At 44.3% G+C, this 10,000-nt stretch overlaps 1 long non-coding RNA gene across 1 annotated transcript in view; it reads right to left on the bottom strand.

Annotated features, from left to right (window-relative positions):
• The window catches only part of LOC115554693 (uncharacterized), a 10,238-nt gene extending 3,670 nt beyond the window's left edge, over positions 1-6,568 (bottom strand). The window contains exons 1-3 of the long non-coding RNA XR_003978633.1: positions 6,273-6,568; positions 4,737-4,781; positions 1,685-2,041 (exon numbers count right to left, since the gene is read on the bottom strand). This is a non-coding gene — a long non-coding RNA (uncharacterized LOC115554693). The remainder of the gene's footprint in view (positions 1-1,684; positions 2,042-4,736; positions 4,782-6,272) is intronic.
• Between the last annotated feature and the right edge of the window lie 3,432 nt (positions 6,569-10,000).

The following is a 10,000-nucleotide window of genomic DNA, read 5'->3' as shown; positions in this document are numbered from 1 at the left end:
GTGGCAGTTTTTCCCTGCGAGATCCAGAACCAGAGCATTATATCAGGTAGTACTCAGCCCACAGAGGAGGGGACGTCACCAGCTGTCACTTCCCGTCAAGGCCCTTGTTTCTCTCGCTTTCTCAGCCTTAAGCTTCAAATGTCATACTCAGCACCTGCAATGCAGCAGCCTAGGACGCAGGGCTGGTTCAGATTGACATTGTAAAGCGAGGTCACCATTGCATTCTCACTCGGACGCGGCAGGATGCTTTCAAACCACATAACTCAAGTGTGTGGCCCCCGGTTACCCATTTCATGTTTAGATTTCTTAAAATGTTTGACATGCATTTACGTATTTCAACACAAGCTTTCGGTAACTAGCCTGCTAGCAACTCAAAGTTATACACTATGAGGAAGGCAACTCAGGCAGGGCCATGGGGAGTAATCCGCTAGTGGCCATACTCAGCTTGACTGCCCATCTAGCATTGATAAGAAGAAAGGAAATCACACCACCAATCAGCTACCTTCACCGCGCCATGGAGGCAAGGACCTGATTGACCAATTACTACCCTCATGGGCCTATAGGAGGATGAAGCTTCCTCACTCAAAGCTTGCATGACTGGGGTCGAGTGGGGGTGTTGGTGGGGGTTGGTGGTGGGGGGAGGGTTGTTTTATGCTTGATTGGTCCCTGGACCGCTGGACCCCTTGCGAACACACAGTGGCATTCAACAAGATCACTATCCACCCTTTCCACACTGTAGCACCTCACGTAAAGGAGGCCTTTCCATGGCCCATTCAGGACCAAGCCAACTGTCACGTCAAATCAAACAACAGCCGGGACCCCAAATCAAACATGTCTCCAATGCAATGGAGCGAGGGGGTAAAAAGTAGTTGGGGGCAATCAACAATGCCTAACTCCACCAAACTGGCCTCAAACAAATTCTTGTCTCTTCACTTAGAAGCCTGCGGGGGAGTTGGGAGCCAGGATTAACTGGGAGGGAGCATTCTTAACTTCCACAATCCCATCCAAGTTGGGAGGGGGGCGGGGGCATATGTATAATTCATAGCACCGTATGGAGCGCCTTCCAGTATAATGGCACCCAAATGATTTTCATATTGCATGTTCTTTTGATGTCCAGCACACAAGGAACAGAGCTTGCATTCATGCACTTGCATTCAACAGACGGTTGAGCAAAACCTTGGCTGGCCTGCCGATTAGCCGACGTGTTAACCAGCTTGTGAAAGTCTGCAGCCTGGCTGGGGTGAAGGGGTGCAAGCTATGCTGACCGTTGTTTTGTGATCCAAGACCATGCGATGAACCAGAGGTTGAGCTAGTGCATGCTACCTCATGCACAGCCATCATCAGGGGGCTTACGGGAGTTAATGTTAGCCTGTTGTTGTGAGGGTCGTGGCCATAATCGATCTATAAGCCTAATCTATAAATCAGTATAAGGAGCTTTGAGGATATTTGGCACAGGGGTTTCTGTAGTAATGTTTATCAATAGCTTCAAAACCTCACATGAAACCTTTTACGAAATAAGATGCAATATTAGGCAATCAATGCCAAATACAGAGCAGAGAAATTGCAGATTAGCAAATAACCAAGGGTAATTTTGTATCCTACACCCGCACACATAACCACACCACACAGATTTACACATGCACATAGACACACATAGCATTAAAGAGCAGCTAACACAACTCACCTCAGGTTTTCATGATCGCTCCTCACTCGAGCCGACGTCTTCCTCCGGCTTTGAGCTTGGCTGGGGGTGTCAGAGAGTGTGTCTTTGTGTGCAGGGTGGAAAGTGGGTGGTGGTGCTGATGTCGATGGTGGAGACAGGTGGTGGTAGGTGGCGGCCGTGGGCGGAGGTGTTCGTTGAGTCACGCTGGGGGTCTCAATGCCTTTTCAGGAGTGTAATGGGATTCTTGTTACTTTCGGTTATCTAGCTTTATGAAGAATGTACACCACTCATACAGCTAGATAACCAAAGATAACAGCCAACCCCTTCGGCTACCCATCCTCTCAGGCTCCCGGTGAAATACTTGAACCATATTTAGCCCTGGAGACAGAGAACACATGATTTACTCTGATTAATACTTTACATGTTCCATCCCCTCAGTACATTCACCCAGTTATTGAATTTAGTCAGTCAGAATTGAACGATATCATACCTTTGTTCTTTTGTTATGACATTGGTTAATTCCTCCTTTGTTTATTGTTATGACTTGTGACACCACTTAATAAGTACTCTGATTTAGAACACTCTTGGATTACTTTGTTTCAAATAACTTGGCCAAAAACGTAGCTGAGAAACCAGTTTGATCTGGCTTTGGCTCCAAGGCCAGAGGGCCAGCGCAAACTGGCCACTATACTGCTCTCTATAAAGAGAGCTTGCTATACTGGGGGCATAGTGGCTTGTTGGCGGTGGCTTCAATCCATTGGGGTTCACTCAATAGTGGGGTGGTTAGCTCCAATGCTACGTTGTGTCACATGCTAATAACTTATACATAGAACAATAATCAAACCCTATGAACTGGTTCAGCTTGATTATTATTAAATGGTGCACACAAACGTATGGCAACATACATACACACACCTGCAAACACACACACACACACGCACACACACACACACACACACACACACACACATACACACACACGCACACACACACACACACAAAAATGCACACATACAAACAATGATGCAGGCAAGCAATTGCAGTCCTACATCTATTCACAGTAGGGACACACGCACACAAACACACACGTCAAAATCCTGGTGGCCAGAAGTAGTAAAGGTTTTTGTGTCTGCCCACATGGCCCGTTTTGGCAGGACCCACCCTCCAGCATCACCAGCCAGCGTGTGCTCGCTCAACCGAGAGGAGGAAGACGGACAGATAGACAGGAGACAGATGGAGAGATACTGGGGACCTTCCACGACACAGGTTGTTGGGAGGAATGCTAGTCTAGCAAACAACAAATAGACTAGCACTGCTCGGCTACTTTGCTCCCTCTCTCATTCTGTATCTCCTCTCCATCTCTCTCTCTGTATCGCTGCCTATTCATTTATATATTTTTCTCTCCCTCTCTCTGAATGTTTCTCTGCCTTTGCTTTCCAACATGATATCACATAAACAGACATGTACACCCCACACACACACACACACACACACACACACACACACACCCACACACACACACACACATGCACACACACATACACACACACACACACACACACACACACACACACACACACACACACATATGAACACAAATAGAAAATTCACAAGCCATAGTCACAACTCATAATTGCAGAATTCTAATTGTATGAATTATATTAGATGGTAGAATAATCCATCACATTATCGTCAAATAACACTGATAACCAAAGAATATCATTAGGTCAATAAATTATTAAAAGTGCATATTTTAGCATTTTTATTGTGATTTTACATTCCCTGAAATATGTAGTTTCTCAATCTTCTACCTTTGATCTTTTTTTTTTTTATCTTCAATCAATTAAATCACCTGAGCTGATGTTAAACGTCCTCCAACTGAGTAGCCTAATACCATTTCGACACAATTAGCATTTTTAATTATTAGAGAAATGCGGGTGCACTCTATGGCTAAATATAAAGGGCAACTATTTTAACTGGAAAAAGGGACAAATAATTAGAATATCATTTCGGCCTATTTTCAATCTTGACCATTTATTGTCTTGCCCGTAATTGGTTTATTTGCTATGAACATCTAATTATTAACTACTGATTCTAAAATAATTTAAACACCTAATTAACTTTTAGGGTAACTTTAACATCTCTAAATACTGTGTATTAGACAACTAAATGAATAAATATTTATAGCCTACGTAAAAAAGTTAGTCTCTGTCTTTATTCAACAACTTACTTTTGTGTATGGGAGCCAACACCCCAAGTATTAATTACACATTACGCTAAATGTAGTTTGTGGTTGGAAACATGATGTCTCCTTTTTTAATAAATATTATAAAAAAATACATTGTAATTTATTCAATGCCATGTAATATGTGCACCAGCAGTGTCAGTGACCGCATAACTACCCAATGAATCATCAAGGGCCCTCCCTAAATCGAATCAGGCTTCGCCATTGGCCAAGACGAAGTATTACGTGACACTCTGGCGCCTCTAATAGGCCATAATTTAGCCTTGATTTTCATCGAAAACCTCGATACCAGGAGGCTTTAAGCTTACCATCTGAGTTATTGTTTTGTAAACCAAAGACTAGGGAATTAAAACAATTTCGTGCTCGTAGGTTAACAAAATTTGAACATTTTGGTTATTGGTTATTATCGGGTATATTGCTTACACTGTTTAAAAGCTATTTCCCGTGTGAAACAAGAACACTAAACCCTTATCCAGCCTGGTGGCATAAACGAGAATGAAGTAATGAACAAGAAGGGGTTTGAGTCGAATGTCCACCACAATGTTATAATAACCCTCTGTAATCCATGCTCTCCCTTTAGTCATCCATGTGGCGGCTTGAGACACAAAAGATAACTTCAGCCATCAGTCTTGTGGGTCGTTTCATTGTCTTCTCTACCACTACTTTATCATAAAGTTGAGCAGGGAATAACGAAGCTTTAGGTTAATTGCAGGCCTGAGCAGGTCCACTTTTTTAATGTAGCATATTGAAACACGATGTTTTCAGTGTGTGAGAGGGGATGTCCAGGCAGTAAAGGTAGTAGGCCTAAAACATCAGATAAACACACACCTGTGCCACGTGAGCTGCGGGAGATGAACGTCGCGCCAGGGGTCCCTGCAAAAATTAATTAGGATTAGGCACATTTTCTCAAATAGACAAAAGAGCGGGATGATGCAGAACAGAGCAAATGTACCAAACTGTTTTAAGTTCAACATCCAAACGAGGCCCGATCTTTCTTGGGGGAGTATGGATGTTGACAGAAAAGCTGTCTTACCTACTATTAATGCTTTCGGCTGGATATAGTATGGTGTGTGCGTGCGTGCGTGCGTGCGTGCGTGTGTGCGTGCGTGTGTGCGTGCGTGTGTGTGTGTGTGTGTGTGTGTGTGTGTGTGTGTGTGTGTGTGTGTGTGTGTGTTTGTGTCTCTGTGTGTCTGTGTGATATGTTTCGTCAGAAAAGGGCCTTTCGTTGTGGTTGAATCACATTTAGCTTATGATCATATTTTTATATAGGCATGGACATGTTCATATTTTAAAAGACGACTTTTATCGTGTGATATCACTGATTCGAATTTACCAGAAATCCGCATCCGTCCAAACAGTGCTGCTGAAAGACACTACTAGGTTACAACGTGTCGGCGTGAACACGTGCGTCCCCCTCCATATGCCTGGTGTTTAACGCACCCGTGCAGGGAGGGCATGGTCTCAACCATGTGTCTGTGCTCCTCCACGGTCTCAACCCCTCAGTAATGCTCATGTGTGTGCGCACGTAATTCACAGCGATATTGTCTCATAACCCTCGCGCGTAACACAAACACACACAAAGTCAGAATAGATTCATTTGTTAAAAAAATAATAAGAAAAAAGTAACTATAATCTTGTGGAGCTGGGATGCAGATAATCTTTCACAACAGCACTCCTGTTCTTCCATCAGCCAACACCTGTAAGGTTGACCCTAGGCTGCTTCCAGAAGGCCCATAGCCTACTAAATTGAAAATATCCTTTAGTCTTACAGCCTACCTTATGCGTCAGTGTCTCCCATTGACCCCCAAAATACTAATTATATAAACGAAGAAAAATAAACGTTTTCCTTTCCATTTGAAAGAAATCGCACAGCCTATTTGTTACTTTCTATATGACCTTTCTGTAAAACATAATTTTCGCATAATTTATACGTGAATTCGTTTATTCGTATTCAAACGAGCTATAAATATTACAAAAAAGATCATGTTATGTGACTTCCAGGGTCGGTTGTGATGCATGGCGTAGCCTACACAGCCTCATATGTCGCCTGTTTGTCCTGAGAGCCACTCCATCATCACGTTACCATGTAGTCCTTCAGCATATATAGGCTGCATCTCCGCACCCAGTCGCCAATTTCAGAGGACTAGCGTATATCATTTTACAGAACTGCCCAAATGCACCTGCTGTTTCCACGTTCGGCTCCCGATCCGAGACTATACGTGACGTGTGATTCGGATTCCATTAATTATCTGTGCGGTTCTCACGCTTCAGGCTGGAATATGCACGAGCATCCTCAATATACCTCCATCACACCACCTTCCGTGCATTACACATAACATAGATGATCAATGCCATCATACTCACCCCGCGGGTTTGTGCGAGTCAAGACGTTCGCGAGTACGCGCTCCAAAAACAGTGAACCGTGCGAGTCCAGAGAAACGGAACGAGTGAGAGCCTGGCGCTCGGCTCGCGCGCTGTCTTGAGCTCTGCGTGGCTGCGGCGCGCGGTGACGTAGCGCTGGCGCCATCCATTCAGCTTTCCGCACGCGGGCTCCCCGGCTCTCGATCGCATACAGCCTACTTAATATATATCCCGGGTGCGCCTCTCGCCTCCCCCCGCGGAGAGCCAAGTGAACTGCTCGACGTCCGTTTTACGCTCGCATTTAAGATGTTGCCTATATGTGAAGTTCAAACATGTCCGCCGAATGACATATAGCAGCGCTAAGGTCCGCCCCTTTATGACACCAACCCAGAGCCGTCGTGTCTCCACCCTCTCGGGCCTCGGTTTGAAATGCTTTATGCTCCTCTATTTATTTTTGGGATTATGATATTTGGCGCTCTGCTGCCCGTTGGTTCCGTCGGACTAAACAGACTAAGATAATATTTGGAAACAGAGAAAAAGAATGAGGACCATCATAGTCATCGTTTGTCCACGCTATCCATATTGTCGTTGTGCTTTTGCTGAATTTGTGTCTCAACATGTTTATTATGTTGAGATAAAACGGAGCTTTAATGGACTGTGGGGGTCTTTGATCCGTCCTCTGCTCAGAACCTCTTGGGTCTTTTGGGTTGGCTCATTTTAAACAAGCCCCAGTATGGTCCATGTGGGATTATAAAATGTTCTTGTAATCTTGCCTAGTTTACTAGTATTCGTTTGACACAAAGCCCCCCCCCCCCCCCCCCCCCCCCTAAGGCGAGACTTGCGTTACACTCATATAGGCCTGCATCAAGTGATCCATTGTCCATTCTTACTCTCCGGTCTTTGATACTCGGGAGTCGCGGTATGTGACCAGTGCGTATCGCCGGGGGTGAGACCGTGCAAATCAGCTTTTACTGTCACTGCATAGTCCAGACCCCGGAGACAAGAGCCAGAAAGGGGGTCTAGGTCACTCGATTATCATAATAATCAAATCGTGGGGATAAAAATCTCCTTTGAATAAATTACTTGTTCAATAGGAGGCGCGACTGCCAAATAGACAACTTTGTCAATCCTGGTTTGTTGTCGGGGTTCTGTTGGCCAATGTTATGCTCTCCCTCCTTTCTCTTTCTCTCCCAATTTTGGACGCTTTCCTGGAGATCAGATTCTAAATACGTCTACTGTTTCTCTCTCCCGGGCCCGTTCAGAAAACGCTTTTTTTCTTCTTCTTCTTCTCCACTCTCTCCTCCTCTCTATAAACCCAGCGACGCTTGGTTACCAGCGCCAGCCAGGCCTCAACCCAGTTCTTTTGGGAATGAACGTGCGACAGTGGCTAATGGTCTGGGGACCATTAGCCCCCCCCCCCCCCCCCCCCCTAAACTCCACCGCCTGAGAACCCATGGGCACGGAGACGGACTGACCCCTGGCACGTCCCAAGTTCATCACCATGCCGAAATATATGTATACTTGGTTGTGCACATGTTGGTTATATGGACTCACATACCCCTCTCCTCCCGCACCGGTTATCATGGAACGTTCCTTTGCAGGTCGATTGTAAGACCCGATCGATCTTGAACGCACACCACCACGAGGTTTCCTTTCGGTGTTTCACGTGGTTTTATATTAGGCCTACTTGGTGCGCCAATGTTAACACACACACACACACACACACACACACACACACACACACACACACACACACACACACACACACACACACACACACACACACACACACACACGCACACACACACACACACACACACACACACACACACACACACACACACACACACACACACTTTTGTGACGCTCTGATTGCATAGGGCTTGTTGTATGCATAGGCCAATTACAGAGGGCATCACTTGACAAACTTTTCCATTAAGTTCATCAAGAGCAGTTCTGCATTTACTATGCTGCAATAAGCCATGGTCTTCGAAATAAAAATACAAAAATACAAATACATTTTTTAACACGTCAAGACCTATTCAATTTTGTGTATGTGTGTAGGTGTGGACTTAGTCCTTTCGTTTTGAGTCATTTTTCATTTTTATAAAATGACAAGAAATAACTCATCACAATGCATAACGATCATCATCATCGCTAAAATGCTTCCAAACGTCTTCTGGATTTATAACCAACTAGTATATAACATTGGAAATATAAGGCACGTTAATTAAAGGACATAGCGTGTAATGCAGAGAAACGTCACAGGCTTCCAGACAACGTGTATTTATCTATTATAATTGGGTCTGACCTGCTTGGAATCGACCAGGTGGAATTAAACTGCAGGTGAGGCCTGCTCATAATGGTTCATGGAGCCTGTAGCCTTCACATCTCATGCCAACTCACCTTGTAAAAAAAAATGTATGGGCGTAGTAAAATCTCATTGTAATGCAATGTGCGTGAGGAGAGATCCAGAATAGAAAGCACTTTGCTGTGGAATTTAATTATGAATCCCTAAATTCTTAAATTAGGAATTAAATCAAAATTGCAAGCAACTAACAAGGATGCTTAAGGGCCTTGGTAGATGCGACAAAATACCTATGTTGTGCAACGGAATATTATATAAATTGGCCAAAAAATCTGAACTGGTTGATGGAGATGCACAAAGACAAAACGCCGTAGGCAACCCTGCCCATTCAATGAAAAGCATTATGTTTATGACAAAAACAATGTGTAATGTACACACGTTTTATAGGCTATACTTCTTATAAACGTCTTAAATACATAAATATATAGGCCTATACACGTTCTTATTATTTGAAACAACCCTGAGTTAGGTCGGCAAAACGCGGTGGTGGGGACAACTGTTGGCACCCAGGTGACTTTAATTCCCCTCCTCCTCTCCACCTATAAATCGCCCCCCTTGTCTTGGCAGTCTAGCATCCGAGACGTGCTCTGCAACCCAAAGCTGGGGGTCTTTTGTCCCCTAAATCTGCCCATATTGTCAGAGCTCCATGGGAGCCCGTCACGCACACGCACAGACCCTCCCCGTGCCACACAGACCCCGTCCTCCTCCATCATCCAGGAGCCCCGCGAGAGCAAGTTTGGCCCGTTGTCTTCCCCGCAGACGCCCAATTTGCCATACGCATATCTATTTTATAACCTATGATTGTTTCTTGTATTTACAGAAGATTTTTCGATGACGGCACCTTATTTGAATAAAATCATCGACATATTCCCGATCGCTAACTCACCTTTGAAATTTTTTCAAAGCCAATTCCTCGGATTGAAATCTACCAAAGAAAAAAAGCTCTTTATTCCAGACGATCCACGATCATTTTATTTTCAATGTGTCGGGAAAAATGGCTCTGCAAAAATAAATGTTCCCTCATTTTATGCTACAATCCTACACAGTCCTGACATAGGCTACTCTCCTGACAACACCTGCTAGATGTGCGGGTATTTAAAGACAATACAAGATTGTCCATTCGGAAATGTATTCCGTGAAATGCTTTAACAAACATGGCGGATGCAGAATCTCCCACGCCAGAATCATTACGGTTGCAATTAGAAAGTAATTTGCATAAATGCTAATGAGTCCGAAATTCATATTAACGCTCGGGGGATTTGCATGAGGGGAAACAAAGGCGTATGGAGCACGTTTATCGCCACCCATGCCGATCAGTTTTAACATTTACATTTTGTATAGGCCTACAATTTTACAGTTCTTG

Source organism: Gadus morhua, chromosome 11 (assembly GCF_902167405.1).
Source record: "Gadus morhua chromosome 11, gadMor3.0, whole genome shotgun sequence".
In the NCBI taxonomy this organism is placed as follows: domain Eukaryota; kingdom Metazoa; phylum Chordata; class Actinopteri; order Gadiformes; family Gadidae; genus Gadus; species Gadus morhua.
Note: the sequence above shows the minus strand (reverse complement) of the source record. Positions and strands in the feature narration are given on the sequence as shown.